Below are 19,449 nucleotides of genomic sequence, written 5' to 3'. Positions count from 1 at the left end.
TTGCCAGGTTAGAACTACTTGCCCACTGGGGTACTGCGAAAGTGCCTGATCACATAGCATGGTTGAAGCGGTTGTGGATAGCGCTTGCAATGGAATGCTTATCTATGATTGCAGACAATAAAAACTGAGACATACAGGGAACTATGGACCCCATTTATCATGATCTTAAGCAAAGAATTTAGAGAGGTTACATGTCCCAGGTTCCTAAGAATCCTACGTCTCACTTGCACTACCTAGGGCAAAGATATACAAAATGAAGGTGAGCAAAAGTCTCAAGCGGATGGTTATGATGTGGGGGGAGCAAGCAGTGTGGGGGAGAAGGGGGTGGGGGTGGGGGGAGGGTTTCTTTCCTTCTTTATAGTTTATGCAGCTATGCTTGAATAAACTAGCACTACTACTAAATCCTCATTTAAGGGACTTCTCATTGAGAAACACATCCAGGATAATATATTATGAATAGGAGGGATTATTTCTGGACACCCTGTTGAATCACATTCGGGACGGAAATACAACAGGATTTAAGGATCTTCACTTTTGAGTATAGCCCTGAAGAAGTTGCTGCGCACAACCGTAAGAGCGTCGAAACACATGTTGGCTAAGGCTGTTGTGAAGAAACTGAAGCGCATGTTCCAACAAAGACCAAAGCTTTTGTTTCACTGTTATTCATATAATTGATATTCTGTTAGCGTGTGCGGGGGACTGTTGTTTTCTTTTATGATCTATGATGATCGAAATAAAGTCTATGAGGATTGTTATTAGGTACTTACAAGCACCATAGCTTCATGTGAAATTAAATAGAGATTGAAACCTGTAATCTTAAATACAACTACATGCATTTAAAGAAGCAGGCAAAAATATAAAATCATACCTGAAAAAACACACATATTGACTATTAGTAAAACGAGAGATACAACAATAATGCAGAACATTACGTAAAAATAAATTTTAATTAAATTTAGATTTGGGTTCATATGTTTAAAAATGGTGCAGGAGAATTCCCACAGTTATGGTTGCAAGTTGGAAGTTGGGAGGAATGGATTGCCAGCTGATCTGACTACAACAAATAGATTCTCAGTGCTAGAAGGATATAATGACATTGATTGACTGATCAGTGAGAGTTATGAGGTAATTCTATTTCCATAAAAGGCAAACATAGGGGATTTATGAGGTGCACTTTAACAGACATGGAGGATGGCCTAAAAGAAAAGTCTAATACCATATTTGACGTAAATAGGGACAGAACAAATTCCTTCTCTAACACAAATTTTGTGGATAGTAGGTCTAACCTATACAAACAGCCTAAAGTCAACTCTTCCCTGCCCTGTAGACCTTGGAAACATGTTTAATGACCATCACTTTAGTATCTTGGAAAGTGGCTGGTTTCGGGAGAACAGTAATTTCTCTAAACTAGGAAAAGTACATTACTGCCTCACAGATTATATGTTTACAGGAGACATGGTTGAAAGGTGATACAAGAAGAGGGCTTCTACACATTTACAATCCTGACCACCCCTTCACCCACATGTCGGCTCAAGGGTGGGTTTGTAATCTTAATGTCTTTTCTTTTACCCCTCAACGCAAAAAATATTCTTGTTGCCTTCCCATTCCAGCAAATTGTTCTCACAACGCGTTTAGATAACCCAGACCTCTGAAGAACTGATAGCGCCTGTGCCAATGTAGTATTTGACCTTGAAAGGGACTTGGATAAAATAAACAAAATAAAATCCAGGCACCTATTTAATTTGGGCTGGTGATTTTAATATTCCATAATTTAAGCTTCCATTGAAAAGTGACTGTGCTATGGTTGATCCTGAAAACAAGTTACTGGAGCACTTCCAACATAACAGTTATTGAAATGCATTAAAGCATTTGCTTATAAAAAATAATCTCATTTTTACCTTTAAATACATCAAATATAGATAGAGGCTACTACTGACCCTCATGGGGAGCTGTACAAATAGATCAATAGGCCATGTATTAATATCAACATATTTGCACATTCTAACTATAAAATTCTCTGCAGAGCCAAACTGTGTCAGTGATCCATATCCACTAGTTCTGACTTTAAACGTATAACACATGGAAACCTCAGGGGGCCAATAGTGGAATACACAATTGCAACAAGGTCTAATGGCGTAAGATTTATATGGTCAGGAATCAATCTGCAGAAAGTCACTTCTAAGATATTTGAAGAATGTCTCACTGATATAAATACACTGTATGCATGAAAGACCGACTTTGTTCACATTAATTTGGGACATGAAAATCTATGTTAAATAATTTCCTTAAAACTAACTAGATCAACTAAGGCAACAACCTATTTCACTCTGGCTGGTTAAATTGGGCATGTACAATGGCTCAAAGGAACTGAAAACAAATTAGCCTAAGGGATACAGTAGAAATAAAAAGTTTGCAAGGCTTATATAAAGAGGTTTTAAATACCCCCAAAAAAGAGCTCCAACAAGAGGCTTAGGAAAACTTGCTCTGAGCAGCAGAGGCCAGGTACTCAGTTTTATTTTAGAAATGTATAAATGACTCTTATGTTAAGGGAACATGATGCCCTAAAATCGAGTCATTGGTGCCTGAAGAGGATTGGCTTAATCACTATTCAACAATCTTCAATTGAAGTGATAATGTGGGAGAAGCAAATAAAGATTCTCCAGCACTAGCATCCTCTCGGGTTAGTTTTGAGCTAGATGAAGCCACCAGGGCATTGGAAAGATTTCCTATTGGGAAGGCAGCAGGACCTGACAGGGTGCCAATAGACTGCTATAAAAACCTTATGGATTTATGGGCCCATGTTCTTACAATTGTTTTTCATGCAGGTGATGATTGACAATCCCCTCTTCTTCGCCAGATTCAGTTATCGTCCTGATACTTCTGTGCTGTCAGTGGTTTATAAACATTGCAGAAAAGGGAGCAGTCACCATATGTTTTCTAATCACTGCAGACTAAATTTTAATCTGCAGTATTTTTTAAACAAAGAGGGACAGCCCTCTCTTCCTGCCCTGTTTAGAAACTAACCACAGCAAATTAATTCTGTCGGAGGAGCATCAGAAAATCCAAATAATTCCACATACAAGATGTTAGAAATTGGGAGTATGGTTGACAGAGTTATGTACCCTGTCCAAGCAGTAGCAACAATCCCAATCAGGGTAATTCAGTAACACTTTAAATTAACCTGTGCTCATCCTCTGGTAGCTTGGCACAGAGCAGTCAGACGCAATGTGCAACACTTCAAACCATAACTCAGTGAAAGCATCACAAAAAGACTCCACACCAGTTTTGAAAAATAGCTTATATATTTATGAGTAAAACAAGACTAAAAACATAACAAATTTGATAAGTAGAAGTTAAGATATGAATTTTGGAAGAATAAACTATTTTGTAATGCTTAAAAACAAAAAGTGCCAACTGGGGCTATCTGGTTGTGCTTGAGTGGGTCGAATCCAGACGTTCAGGCTGACCATGATGGAGTGGTTGAAATAGGGACTAGCCTTGGTCCACTGAACAAATAGTACCTTGGATGCGTCGAAGTCGGGAGTGATACGGGGAGCAAAGGAGGCATTGTGTCGTCATCGATCCTGCAGATGTAGGCGATGCGTCAGTTCCGAGCTGCGCACCATCAAGAATGCATCGAGAGTCAAGATGTGAAGAACACCGGGGTGATGCTTGGTCATCAAACCACTGGGCTGAAGGCTATGCAAGCAGCACAAAGTGATACGTCTGCACTGAAACACAGTAAGTTGGAGATGCATCGGACACGGGAGACAATGATTCGCAGAGTCAGTGATGCAAGGTCCGCGGTCCATGCAGCAGCAGCAATTATACATTAACTCCCGGGGAAGTGGGCTGGTTCCAATCGGCACAATGTTGTCGATGCGTGAAGATGCAGCATTTTCAATTCACTTCCATGGGCCCAAGACTGAATTGGCAACACTTGGCAGAGCAGGACTCACAGCAGATAGAGTCTAGGTGCTGCTTGCAGGTTGAAGAAAGAAGTATTTTATATTCTTGAGACTTCAGAAGACAGTAATCAAGCCAACAATTCCTTGTGGAGACTTAGGTTTTGGGATGTATTGATACAGGTTCAGTCCTTCTTACTCCCCAGAAAAGAAGGCAGCAGCCCAACACAACAAAGTAATTCAGCAAAGCGGCAGTCCCTCCAGCAGCGCAGCAGTCCTTCTTCCTGGTAGAATGCCCTCAGTTCCAGAAGTGTTATGTTTTGGTGGTGTCAGAGGTCCAGTACTTATATCCAGGTGGGCCCTTTAAGTGAGGAGACTTCAAAGAGATGCCTTTGAAGTGCGCAAGTTCCTTTCTTTCCTGTACTGGTTCTAGACTCACTACAGGGTGATTTGCAGCCATTTGCATGAGGACAGCACACATCCCTATTAGTTCCTCTCTCCCATCCTGCCCAGGATAGCCCGTCAGGATACAGATGGCCACTTAGTCACACCTACCCTTCCTTTGTGTGTGGATGTCTAAAAGGAATGCACAAAGCCAGCAGTCACCCATCCAGAGGTGTAGTCCAGGCAGAAGGCACCAAATGGTTACAGTAAGAACCTACCAACTTTATAAATGTAGCATTTTCAAAATTGTAATTAAAAAACAACTTTACTTTAATATGTGATTTCTCATTGTGATTCTAGAGAAACCAAATTTGGGGGTCCCATCTCTTCCCAATTAAACATTACACTTATAAAATGTAATAGGGCAACCCAATGTTATCCTATGGGAGAGATGTGCCTTGTAATAGTGAACAAATGAACTGAAGAGCATTTCACTACTAGAACATGTAAAACTTAAAAGTGCATGTGCTACCTTTTCATACACTGCACCCTGCCTATTGGCTGCCCAGTGGGGCCTACTTCAGGGGTGAGGTATATGTAATAAAAATTAAGATTTGAGCCTAGCAAGTAGGTTAACTTGCCAGGTGAACATGGCAGTTTATAACTGTACACATAGGCTCTGTAGTGGTAGTCCTGAGACATGCTTAAAGGCCTATGTAATTGAGTGACACAACCATTCAATTTACAGACCCCAGGCACATGTAGTGCACTTTACCAGGGATTTATAAAAAAAATACAAATTCCAATTGTAGAGAAGTCAATGTAACCATATTTAAAGTAGAGAGTACTTGCCCTTCAGTAGTGATTAGAAGAAGTAAAGAGCCCAAGTCCTGAAGCCAATAAAAACAAGGTCAGATAAAGAGGAGGAGGAGGAAGGCAAAAAGTGTGGGGTGACCCTGCAGAAAGGGCAATTTCACACACAAGAGTAGCAAAGGATAAGCAAATTCATCTGATTCCGATGGCGGAATTAAAAATTTCATCCAGGCCTAAAGAACATAGAACAACCATGCTCCACGCATGGACCATATTCCCAGGGCAGAGTAATACAAGGCAGCAGCTTGCACTGCCTTGCGTTACTCTAGATTTAACAAGCAACACTGGGCCATGCAAGGTGGCATTGCGTTGCTTGGTAAATCTAACTTAAGGATTACATTGCCCTTGCAACACAATGCAAGATGCAAGAGTAACACAATTCAATGAAACATCTGGATCAAAGTGTAGAGGGCACAACAAACAGTCACTTTGGCTCTGTAATAAAAAAAATATTGTGCTTGCCTATGTCTCTGTCACAAAGTACTTAGCCATTGAAACTTATCAATAGACAATTCTTTCTATCAACAAAATTACCACAAACTTTGTGCACTAATGAACTATTTTGAAGACACCTGGGTTGGCAGACTGCACCAATCAGGACAGACATCAAACCAAATTCCAAATACCACAGTGGAATGTCTTTGACAGCACCATGGCACAGGAAGCCAAAACAAACAATGCTGTGAAAAGATGGCACAACACCTTTCAGTCCACACTTGGCAGAACCCAATCTACACAATACAAATTCATTAAAAACCTACACAAAGAACAAAGCTACCATGAACTATGAATGGAACAATCACTTACCTAAATTACACCTAAAGTGACAACAAAAAAATAGATTGTATGATGTGCTACAATGTAAAGTAAATCTCTTTGTTAACAATGGAGGTGTACACTACTAAGAATCAATAGCCAAAAGTTTATTGTAAAACATCTAATTCAGTTCACACTATAAATCAAAGTAAAAACCCAAACGAGCAACAATAAAATATTTGTTAACTAAATATTAGTAATTAATTAGTTAAAATATTTGTTTCACAAATTAATAAATTATTCTTAGCCATCAGTTTAAAACAATATAGAACATGAATTTCAAATTAAATTTATGAGTAAAATTAATATGCATATTAATAAAATAAAGAATGAAATGTTTGCCAAATACCAAAATGTAAATTAGAAATAAAATTAAATAAAACAAATTTAAAAAACACGTATAATAACTTAAATAACTTAAGCACAACTTACAAGTTCATAACTGCAGATCTTCCTCTGGAGTGATGTTGTCAAAAATATAATCCACAAATGGGGAATGTAAAGAAGCTCAAAAAATTGCACAGTGCCTAGTTCAGGTTTACTAATATTCTCATGAATATGACTCATTGTAAAGGGTTCTCAGGAGGAACGAGATTCCCATTGACCCAGTAGCATGGGGGTAATGGCTTTCAAATTGATAAGAGGAGGAGGTGAAAAGGGCATTTATTTGAAAGTATAATTAGATGAAGGTGGCAATAAATTTAAATCATAATCGTGCAACAGTCTTGATTACAAAAGGCATCACTTGTACAGTTGGTTTAAAGTTAGTAGCTGGGATGAACATTGACCCCAACAACTGAATAAATGTTGCTTCATAAGTGAAAATATGCTGTGATGGAATTACTTTGGGATACAGATGATACTTTCATTTGGATAAACCGAGTCTCAAATTGGGAATATTCGAGTGTCACTTTGAGGTAGGTACATAAATGTGGATGTGAAGTTATCAAAAGACATGATATCACAGATGATAGTTAATGTCACTAAACACAGAAAGTTACTGGGGTACTTTGGTACCCAGGCACTGAAAAATGTTGCCAAGAAAGGACTATAAAAATTAAAAGGCTCTTTACTCAAACAATGTTCAGCTGACCATTATGTACTGGACCATGCAGGAGCCCTAGCTGGAGAGAGACCTTGTGCATAGAAGTCTTGCCTGAGATCCTGAGGGATGCTGTCATGACCAGAAGGAACTTTTTCTGCAGTTGGGGAACTAGGGCAAGTTGTGAGACTTACCCAGGGAAAGTGCATCCTAGGTAGGAAAGAAAAGTAGTTTATTTGTCTTTGGAGCTTTTTGCCGGTCTGAAAATGGGTTCAGTGAGACCGCAGTGTAAGTCCTTGGATGGGGGAATGTCAGTAAATTTATTAAAGCAGAGAAGCAGCCTCAGTTGCTACACAATCCAGCTTTGAACTTCTCAGTGCTTTTGATGCCAGAGTAATGGAATCTGGGGAGGTCAAAAGTTCCATACCTGGTTTGAAGGACCCCTGACTCCAAAAACACCTAGGTATCGGTCAACCTCATACTGATATTTGTCAATGACATTTTACCTCTTCTACTTGCTTTCTGCCTTAGAAATTTGAACATTCATGTCTCTGACTGTTACTGTTAATGTTAAAGAATATATATAAAGCACAAAAATATCAGAAAGGTCATTTTATGCTAAAACAATATTGAATTAAAGAGAGAAACAAAGGAAAGTTATGAGAAAAGGAGAGTGTAATTTTATTTCTAAAAGGGGATACTGTTTCAGGGGCAAGGGGCAAGGGAAGAAAACACACTGCCACAATATGTGGAATTTTGGAATATACATTGACCAAGTAACTTTGCAGTGGCTAAAGAAAAAGAGCAAGCAGGAATACATCTACTTAATTGTCTTTTTGAAACTCAGGAGTAGCACAGTGTAGGCAAATCAAATCAAATAAACTTAATATTAGGTTTCATGTAAAAAAAAACACAAAAACACAAGATAAATATGGTACATTCAGTTCACACGGGAACATACCCGGTTTAAATGTAGTATATACTAGTTAAAAAATATTTTTTTTTACCAAAACTCAACAAACACACAAATAAGGCATGCTAAACAAAACACCCTAGAAGGTGCGGTAGGACCTTGCACTTAATCAGGTTATTAGTTATACAGGCAGGTAGAGTAGGGTAAAGTGCATAGTAACAGAAATAGTATCAGGGGTCAGGCTAGTTAGTTGCAGCTTGCTCTAAGCCTGATCTTGGATTTTAAAAAAGTTAAGCACGTAAAAAACAGTGTTGCCCGTCAACATTTGTAAAAAAAATTAAAGGGGGCTGCACTTGCCTAAAATTGGCCTGTTTGAAAATAGGAATTAAAAAGGATTTTCTGGTAATATAAAATTGGCAAAACATCATAAAAGAACCATATCTTCTATTTTTCCTTCTTGCTGAACCCTGGGAAGGGCAAAGAAGAGTGGAAGAGGTCAAACCAGAACCTGGTCAGCAGAAAGCGGTCATTTGAGTTTATGAACCCCAGTAAGTGCGGCTCCACCATCTGGGTGGTCCGTAACATGATGAAGCGACATACGCTGGGTTACAGTAGCTCCTTCTTCTCCCTTGTCATGGTCTGGTGCACAAGGAAGGCCGTCTTGATAAGGGCCAGATCATTCTTATTCGTCGCATCGGGATTAGAAAAAAGATCTCCTCTTCCCAAGCTTGTAAAGCTCTTTTCTACATATTTGAACAACGGTATCCTAGATGCGTGGTCAAGAGCCAGAAAATCTTTTAAAATCACTTTACTTAAGGAGGTCCCTTCTCAACCCAAATGTTTAGCTAGAGGAATACAGGACGAAGTGCTATCAGATCATAAACATAAGGCATGCCTAGTTCTTCATGAGCAGTGAAAGACGGGGTACCCTGAGGGACGGATAAAAGATGTCTCAAAAATTTGTTTTCAAAATGTGAAGATCATCTGTGGTAGTATACATCAAATGTCACAGCCATAAAGGGCCTTTGAGATGCACTTGGCCCTGTAAAGCTTTAAAAGAGCCCCCACCGGTCTTTCCCCAATCTGGAGGCAAAGTTGTTAATGGCTGCAGTCTCCCGGGTGAGGTCATTTTTCTTGAGGGTAAGTTGGGGCCCCCAATTCATTTTGCCATCTAATAATACTTCCAAATAAGAGAACACACACAACTTTGGAATCAGGGTAAGTCCTAGCCTGAAAGTGTATAGCCTGCTGGGCCAGACCCCTACTTGGAGTTGTTAATCATCAAGTCCTGGTCCCCCATAAATTGGGCAAAGGGGTATATAAGCATTTGCACACCCCTTTCAGTTCTGGCCATCAGGACAGCATTAGCTGCATATAACAAAACCCGCTGTCCTGACTGGGGGAAGTCCGCGTTAGTCTCCAGGAGAGTTTTCTCAAAATTATTGATGTCGAGATTAAATAAAAAAAGGGGAAAACTAGACCCCTGACGGACTCCACCCCTGATGGATGGGAAACAAGCATGATACATTCAGGCCTGCTGAAAATTGCACAGCCGCCTTAGTGTCTTGATGTAGGTCTTGTAGGAAAGAGACTATATCCCTGTCCACCCAAAGGGAAAGAAGGAACTGCCACAGCTTTCTTCTGTTCACACAGTGAAATGTGTAAGACAGGTCCATGAAGGTCAGAAAGATGGTACCAGGATGGGCTACAGTATACTTATTCAATTTCATAAAGAGGTCTAGGCATTGGTCTATCATGGAGCAGCCAGAACAGAAACCATATTGGGCATCTGACAGAATGGTATTGTCTAGAGCCCAAAAGGATAACCTGCCCAACAGGAATCATCCAACCACTTTAACCACCAAATCCAACAGTGATATAGGCCTGTGGCAATAATTGCTGTCCCTGTTCCCCTTTTTAAAACCAGGACTATAATGAAGTTGATCCAAGCGACGAAGGGGCCGGACCTCGCAGGCGCACTAATAACAAAGGTAGGCAAGGGTACCCAGAACACTACACCGGGCTGGTAAAGGTCACGAGGGATTCCGTCAGGACCGCCAGCCTTGTTACGCAACATGCCTTCAATTCCTTGCCTCACTTCTCCCACCGTAACAGACAGGGTTGTGTTTTCAGTTCCCCCGTCAGGCAGTGAAAACTGGGCCGAAACACCATCGAACATACCCTCAAAATGGCTGACCCAGTCATTCTCAGTGATATATGCGTCCACAGCTGTGATATATGTCTACTCCCAGAAAAGGGCAGTTGATAATGTGGCCCAGCCGGGATATCACACCATATATCCCGTGTAACACTTGATATTTTACCATATTGTAAAAATTGTTCGGGTCCTAGCTCAAACGGATTTTGTGCTTTTTCGTGGGTTAAAAAGTGTCCTTCGCTATCGAGATCGCCCTCAGTTGGCATCCTCCATCCCTCCAGCGGCCCACTGACATAGACTCCATAATTGTAGCAAATGGTCGAACTGCCAAACGGGGTATCTCTGGGGCATATGGGCATGTTGGACTATCCGTCATACTGCTTGTTCCCACAGTATTGCCACGTGTCTTATCACATATGGGCGTTTATTAGGGATCGATGCTCCCATCATTAATAGATCTGTCAGTGTATCCCCTCCATATGTCCCGGCCAGTAGGGATTTCTCCCAGTTGTCCTCATCGTCCGACCAGTGAGCTGCATATTGAAGTTGGGATGCCATATAGTATATCTCCAACCTTGGAACCTCCAGCGCTCCTCTTTCACATGTCATCTGCAATGTTGTTAGTCGAAACCTCCGTCGTTTATTCCCCCACAAGAGAGTACCCAGTAAAGCCTCCAAGGCATATAATAGCTATGCACCCCATAAGTGAGAGTGGTAGGTCAGCCCAGAAACAGATCGAACCCTTTAGTCCCTCAAGGACCCAGCCTATGTTGGCTGCATGGAATGCATCAGCAGAGTGGGACAGATGTACTCCAAGGTATCTTTCCCCTTCCGCAGCCCCACCGCAAGTCTATTGCTGGTCTCAATATTGGCCAAAGCGCGGCCAGCCTGCTCATGGACACCACCTTGGACTTGCCGGGGTTAATATGTAGCCCCGAAATGTCACCAAACTGCCACAGTTCCAGCAGTAACACCAGGATGGAGCATTCTGGCCAACACAAGTAAACCAACGTGTCATCTGCATACAGCAAGATAACATGAATAGTGTTACCCAGCTGTATAGCCCATTCATCCATAACCATTCTCAGCCGAACCACCATAGGTACAAACGCGATTGCAAGAAGCAAGGGTGAGACTGGGCATTCCTGCCTTGTCCACTGCCCCAGGTTTATATCGCTCAACACAGTTCTGCCCGCGAGTTTCTGGAGCAACATGGACTTCACGGCGGTCTCCACTAATAAGGACAGTGATTAACTTCACATTCATCATTTACGGATGCAGCCAGTGAATGGTGGTGAAGTGACTGCACACCATTAAAATTCTGGGCCTTTGGCGCAACTTGGGCATTGGTTTTTGTGATTTTACAGCTTACCTGAGTAGCCAGGCCTGGCACCAGCAATAGGTTGCCATACCCCGTCCTGATAAAGATTCGCAGCTGAGGCTCAAGTTTCCCTCTCTGTATCAGCCGAGTCAAAACGTCGACGCCTCCCACTGTACAAGACCTATACCTGCTCCCTACCTTATATCCCTTGAAGATGCATTGTGTGCACATTGAAAAATTTACAGATTACATGTAAATGAATGTTATACATCGGACAGGTCTTCTTTAACTGGTCTTGACTACCAGTTTTTCTAAAGCATTGAATTGTAATGTTCCTTATTCCTTTGATTTGCACCTTTACTACCCACCACTGCCACTCCCGTACCTTTTTTCCTCTTCTGCGCCCAACCTTGATTCTTTGAATAATGACCTTGACTAGTTTACAAATAAAAATGTTGTGAAAGTATTTTTTGGTGTTTTGGCACTTCTACATGTGTGGTTTCTCGATACATGTATTCTTGATTTAATATTGAGTGCATGGTTTAAAATGTTCATTGAGATATTGAGTATCAGTATTGTAGTATTATACACAATACAGACTGTTCATAACTGGATTTAACTCATGACACATTTGTCACGGATCTCCTTTATATTCCTGTACTGTACCCAGGTCAGTCTTGACTTATTGGGTTACCCCATTATCTATAATGACACTCGTACCCTGGCCACCGTGGCTGCATAGAGCAGTTGAACCCATTTAAGATATTCTTTGCCCACTCCTATACATTCAAGGGTCTGCCATATATAGGGCCATTCCACCGAATCGAAAGCTTGCTCGATGTCAAGGGATATTATAACATTATCAGAATTTGCTGGGCAAGGAGCGTGCCAGACATGTGCCAGGTGACGTAAATTACGTGAGGTATTTCATCCAGGAATGAACCTTCACCAGTGGAAGAAGACGTCTGCTATGATTCTACTTAATATTTTAACATCTATATTAAGCAAAGATATAGGTCTATATGAACCCGGGAACTAAGGGTCTTTTTCCTTTTTTGGAATCATAGCGACCCTGGCTTCACTCATAGCAGTCAGAAGAGAACCATTCTGCAGCGCTTCATTATAAACTTCCAGCAATCTATCCCTTAAGATTGGCGTAAAATATTTATAAAACTCTTTGCTGACTTAAGACGTCCTATAGCTCCACTGAGTTCTGCATTAGTAATTGGGGAACCTAAGGTCTCCTGTTCCTCTGGGTAATATGAGTGAGCTGTAATGTATCAAAATAGCGTATCGAGTGACTCGACTCTGACTCTACTCGACTGTTGTATATACTCTCAAGGTGTGCTACTAACGTATCTGTAATTGCTCTTTGTGTGTAGTGTATGGCTCCCTCATAAATATGTATCTGTAGTATTTGAGTGGCAGGTGTTTCCTGTTTAACAAGTCATGCCAATAACGCCCTTGTCCTGTCTCCTTCTCTGTATAGTCGTTGACGGTACGTTGTGTAAACATATTTTTCCAATCTATGGAGGTCCGTCATAAGAGTTTCCTTACCACCAGTCCATTCTTTCAATTTCTGAGGGTCTGTTCTTAGTTCTGTTTGCAGCTTCCCCAACCTAGCTTCCTGTATGGCCACATGGCTCTCCAACTGCATCCGGTCGCGATATGTGTTTTTTATGTAAATACTCCGGACAACAACTTTCATTGCCTCACACTCAATGGCATGACTCGAGGTGGAGTTCCAGTTTTCCCTAAAGTAAATATTTAATTCTGCAGACATCATAGCAACAAAGGGGGGATCTGTCAGTGCCTCACTTTTCAGCCGCCACTTAGGTATTTCAGACGTGACCCATTTGACTCCCAATTCTAGCAGCACCGGGGAATGGTCTGATAAGTGTCTCGGCTGGTATGTTATTCCCCCCACCGTTCGACCTAGATCAGAAGACAGGAACCAGTAATCAGGAGTGTAGCAGTAGAACTGTTTTATAGAAGGATGGAGCTCCTATCATAAATCCCGGAGCTGCAATCCCTGCAATATCCCCTGAAGTGCAGTTGTCATCTGTGGCTTGGTACGTATTTTAGGGGGCTCCCTATCTAGTGTGCCATTCAGAACACAATTAAAGTCACCAGTCAACAGTATCGGAGCCCCAAGGTACGGAGGGGCTGCCTCAAAAAGGTCAGTAAAAAAAGGAGGAATTATCATCAATCGGGGCATATACATTGATAATACAAATTTCTGAGCCATCCAGTCTTCCATGTAGTATGGCATATCTGCCATCAACATCAATCACATTGTGTAAATTTTGGAACGGGACCCCTGGCACCAACCATATAAGGGCTCCACAAGCAAACTCAGAGTAGGAGGTAGCATATATCTGTCCCCGCCACCTTTTCCTCAAACAATTAATGGAATCACCCTACACATGAGTTTCCTGAAGACATGCCACAGATAACTTATATGTTTTTAAATATGCAAATATTCACCTGCATTTATCGGAATGCAGCAAGACTGCGTAAATTCTACGTAATTAACTTAGTTATGGTGGATGCCAAAGCACACCTCCAGCCGTATTCCTCCCAGGATAATTCCACTGACTCATAAAAAAGTGAGTGGTGGCCACATCCCGTACAACAACTGGCAATCTTCATATTGTTTTTCATGATGGAAGGTTCAATTTTCCCATCTTAGAACTAGCCCAACATCCCCCCACCCCTTGGGCAATATCCCATGTCCCTCCCCAGCATACGTTCACTCGGGAAGTGCATGAAGATGTCTCCCCATTTCCCCGTCTGACCCCGACCAAAATTATAACTTAGTCAACTATCGGAAACAACAATACGGTTATATACCGTCCCTCCCATCCGTCTTTATTCAAAAGAAGTGAATGGTGAGAAATTGAGGCGTGAGAACTCACCTCCAACTCCATCGACAGGCACCAGCCACTAGGGGGGCATGCCCCCATCATCCAATATAATACGTGTGGTATAGTCTGTAATGTAATCAGTTTTCCCTGTCACTCTCCGAACCCTGTAAATACTTTGATCTAACCAAGCAATTACTTCCACAACTGCTTCATTCCAAATGTCCTTGGTATTTTCTCTAGCAGACATCAGCAAACTCGCTCACGGTGCTGTTGGATGGACGTCTCGGCGACGAAGCCCTCGAGTCTGGGACAACATCCATGGCTTGCAAAGTGCCATCCGGGCAAACTCTAATCCTGCCAAGGCCATGACTTCTAGCATTGTCTTGAGAATGTGCCCGCTGTCAATGGGTCCCAGACGTTTTGCGAGACCCAGAGTTCCTAGGTGTTATCGTAAAAGGGACCAAACAGGGTCCCGGCGGACAATGTGCCTCCAGCCAATGGTCTGCTTCTTCTGCTGTAAAAACATCTGGTGTTTTGCCTTTATGTTCCACTCTCAATTTGGCTGGGTAGTAAAGACTATATTTAAGATTTAGGTCCCTCTTGCAGCGCTTTACAACCAGGAAAGATCATCGTTGTTCCTGCACCTTTCGAGTATAGTCCGGGTAAATTGAGATTTGATGTCCCTTGTATTGTAATTGGCCCTTATTTCGAGATAGTTGCAAGACAGAGTCCCTATCGCTAAAGTTAAGAAATGGGGTATGAGAGCTCCAGGAGGTGCCCATGTTTTGGAGGGGGGACAAGTGCCCAGTGCACCCTTTCCTCTGTAAAAAATGTTGATAGTCCCCGAAGGGCGACACCTCCAGCAGCCAATCTTCGAGGAACAGTTCCACAGAAGTGCCTTCTGCCTTTTTAGGAAATCTTATAAATCGGAAATTGTTCCTCCAGGACCTTCCTCTGCGTCTTCAGCATGGTCATCTAGGTGATCTATTTTGTTCTGGAGGGTGATCACCGTGTCTCGCAGGCTGTGCAGTTCTGTTTGCATTGTGTCCACTGTTTGTTCCGTGGTCATTACCCTCTCTGAGATTTTCCGTAAATCACAGCATAACATGTTGAGATCCACAGCGACTGATTTAATCTTATTCTTCAATTCGTCACTGGTAGCATGGAGGGCTGAAAGTATTTCTGCAATATACGGGCGTCTGTCACCTAGCAGAACGATGTGACAGGTGTTACAGGAGCATTAAAATTAGTCAAGAAAGTGCCTAGACGTGTAATATTACAGATCTCGAGGAGAGTTCTCAAGTAGCATTATAGAAATTCAAAAGCAGTAAACTGCATGGCCCTAGAGAAAAGAGCAAGGCCTGCAGGCATGGATTGTCAGTGTTCAAGTGCACAATGCCACTTCTTATCTTGAGTGCATCCCACATAAATTCACGTGATATGCGTAATAGGGTAGCTGGAAACCTTTGTATGGCATGCCTTTTTTAGGTGTATTATTACAGATGGTTTGATAATAATAAAAACGTGTATATGTACCAGGTGGTGTGGTAGAACTCTGCATGTACTTTTACACTTTTTTTGTTGTAATTGGGACTCCATAAATTATTTTTAGCGATTTGCAAATCGCAGTTCTCTTGAGAACAATATATGGGGTGGATTTGTTTTGACACCACTAGCAGAAGTAGACAACCTCTTGATCCTTTACACATTTTAAATAAGCATTTTGGTTATATACACTGTATATGTTACCAAAATTATTTGAAATTGCTTACTGTGCACACCCATGTACTAGCAAAATACAGTACTCTGAATCTTTGGACCTCCATTTCCAGTCGTGGTACGGATTGTTTATTAGATAATTCCAATATTTGCCACTTGCTCGACATGCCTTCTGCATTATTAATTTCTTACTTATTTAGCAATCCTGTACTTACCTGGACGGTTCGCTTTCCCTGAAATGTTTGTTGATATGGTAAAGTAAAACCAGTGTACCACTGAAAACAATACAGTCCAGAGATTTCTTATTAGTGTAAATATAGACTCCTAAAATGAACATTGCTCGATTGTACTTCATTTTGTGGAGAAAAAACATCAGTCTGCATTTATGATTTATGGTTTATATTACTGCTACACGGACCTGGTATTTTTTTTTGTTTTGCAAAAACGGTATTCTCTAATTCTGGTGATCATATGTGTTTACCTATTCAACACAAAATCTGAAACATCGTAATTAAAAGCGTAATGGTCTATTTTTTACCGGCTGCATGTTTTCAGTTTCTGAAATGTAGCATTTGAAATATATAACACAATATATGAAAACCTCCATTTCTTTTTGATCAGTCATCCTTGTGGGCTACGCTTTAATCATTATCCTAGCTTCGTCCTCTTTTGGGTCTTGCTCAGTTAGGGTTATCGCTGAATAAGAACCACTAAAAAATAATAGCCCCATGATTCACACACCTCACAAGCAGTTAGGTATAAGGAATAAGACAATGGGTCCTGTGGCGCTAAGTACAGTCTGCTGGTAAAATGTATTATCATTCTACTGTATGACTCAGAGGAAGCAGCCAGGAACTATAATGCTCAATGCTGTAAATGTCATAAACGCATTTTCAGTTGACTCTCGCTGGTTACAATGATTCACTGTAAATGCTACTATGAGGCACCTATTGTCTGGATACGACAAATACTGTGTTTAATCAAAATGAAATGATTTCACAAAATGCACCATTTTATTTTTTGTCCAAAGGCCATACTCTTCATATACTACTGATTCGCCATTTTTAAATTGTAATGAAGGAAAGACTATAATGCCTAGGTGTAATGTTCAATTTTCACTACAAAGAAAAATTATATTTTTTATCAGTTTTATAATTTTTCAAAAAATGTGCTTCATTTTTCATTTTCAAATTTTGTTAAAGTGAATTTTAGACTATGGTATCACACTCCATTCCACCTTCTGTTTCAGTAAACCAAGAATGTTCAATGATTTCAATATTTGAAAGTGTACCAACTCTGTTTTCTAGTGGTATTGATAGATAGACGATAATGTTTTATCACAACAATATATAAGGCTCCATTTTTCACCACCCTATTTCAAACAGCAATTAGTAGCAGGCAGATTTAAGCAACGCATTGTTAGTAAAAACATTGCAGTGTGCATTATTTCCAATGCCCTCTCACTGTCTGACTTAATATTTGCTGAATGTTTGTATTTGTGCTCATAGCCCAGTCAATAGCCCTGCACCCTCAGACTTCCTGCGTCTCCTTCAAGTGTATTGTTCAGTATCCTAAATTAGGACAAATGTAAATTGTCATATGGTATTGATGTCCTTAAGGATTCATTTAGAAAAGGTAATATAAAGCTGGATTCCTAGTGACGAGATAATGCAGCAGGCAATGTCCTGTGCCCAGTACCTGCAAGGAATGTCTGAAACCCATGCCAACTGTGTATTGTGTGCAGAACTGTTTGCCACAAAGCATGATATGTGTCTCTCATGCCTAGTGCTTCTGCTTGAAATTCCTTGATGAAGCAAATGCCGTCATAAAACTGTGAGTTTGTGTTGTGAGTACAGGAGGCAGTGTACATGTACCACATATGCATATGGTATGGGTGTTGGGCATAGGAGATAGCCATGCCCTGAAGTCTGGTCCCCAGCACCAGGTTACAGAGGATGCTATGAGGATAACGCACACCAGAGTACTAAGGGGCTAATTAGGAGTTTGGTGGTCTCATGGACCACCAAACCCATGGTAGGGATGTGGATACTGCCGCGCCGGCGGTTCAACAGCTGTATTACAACTCTGGCAGTCAGACCGCCAGAGGACCTCTGGAACCATCAGTTATCCCTGATACCACGGTAGTGGTGCAGTGGTCTAAGGCCACCATATTCTGGCAGTGCTGCCGCTGCACCACCAAGCATATTATGATCTTCCTCACCCCCACAGATTTCATGGCGGTGAGCCCGCCATGAAAAGTGTGTTAGTGAGAAAACTAAGGGAATGCTACAGAGCCCCCTGTTGCCTGAGGGCCTGGGGATGCATGTATGTGCCGCCATTTCTGTATGCACCCCCTGTTCCTACATGGCATGGACTGCACAGTCCATGCCTTGCAGGAATGTGCTTTGGCACTCCCATTGCAGTGACTTTCAAAGGCTCACATAAGAGCCAAAACCGCCAAACTCATAATCAGGCCCTAGGTAGAAGGCACATACTTGAGCTGTGCCCTGTATCCTCTCCCATGAGGTCATGGTGTATTCACAGCCCTCTGAGCACAATGGGAACGCGTATTAGCCATTGGGTCATGTTAAAGGTACGTCTCTGCCAGTGCCTACTGATCATGTTTATAGGTAAGGGGTTAGGGATAACACCCACAGGCTTGCCCAAACACTGTACCCTCCAAGGTTACCCCATAGGCATGTCTGCCGGTCATACAATGCAAGTTACATACATAACATAGCCAAGAGTCACATTTATCTTTGGCTACAGTGGAGGCTTGTGGGTACTTTGAGCACTGAGTCTGGAAGTGGATCTTGTGCACCCAGAATGCTGTAGGGATGGAATATGAATCCAGTGGTTTCTGATCTCATTTATTAGGTCTTCCACCAGCAATGATTGGACCAGTGCCTCTATTGCCTCACTGAGGAAGGTGGCTTCTGGCACCTGAAAACCTCCATGTTTTCCTATTCATCATACATAACGATCTGTTGTGAAGGCAACAACTCGTAAATGGTTCCCAGCAGCATATACGAACAACAAGCATAACAAAAATGGGAGACCTGTGCGTTGGTGAACTACATGTCACAAAAGTACACACATACATATTGAGCAGGACATGAAGTCAGTTCCATAAGACAACCTTTCCTGCTGTGTTATCCTGACATTTTGTGTTGCTGAATATTGAGCTACTTCTGGATTTCCACGGCTTTTTGTCGAACTAACCTACTGTTGTAGATCATTTTGCATTGTTTCTGTAATTCTCTTGGATGTCCTTTGCTTTTTCAGTTACCTAAACCGTGGTCCTTATTGGTAATAAGGTTTAGCTACTGAACTGGTTTAGTTGTGCCTCCTGCAAAATAAAATTTACTCTTGTGGATTTCTTTCAATAGGACTGCTTGCCTTATGGGATTTGAGTTAACTTTCCAAAGGTTGCACCTATACCTAGTTCTGA

This window comes from Lissotriton helveticus, chromosome 1_2, assembly GCF_964261635.1.
Source record: "Lissotriton helveticus chromosome 1_2, aLisHel1.1, whole genome shotgun sequence".
Lineage (NCBI taxonomy): Eukaryota > Metazoa > Chordata > Amphibia > Caudata > Salamandridae > Lissotriton > Lissotriton helveticus.
Note: the sequence above shows the minus strand (reverse complement) of the source record.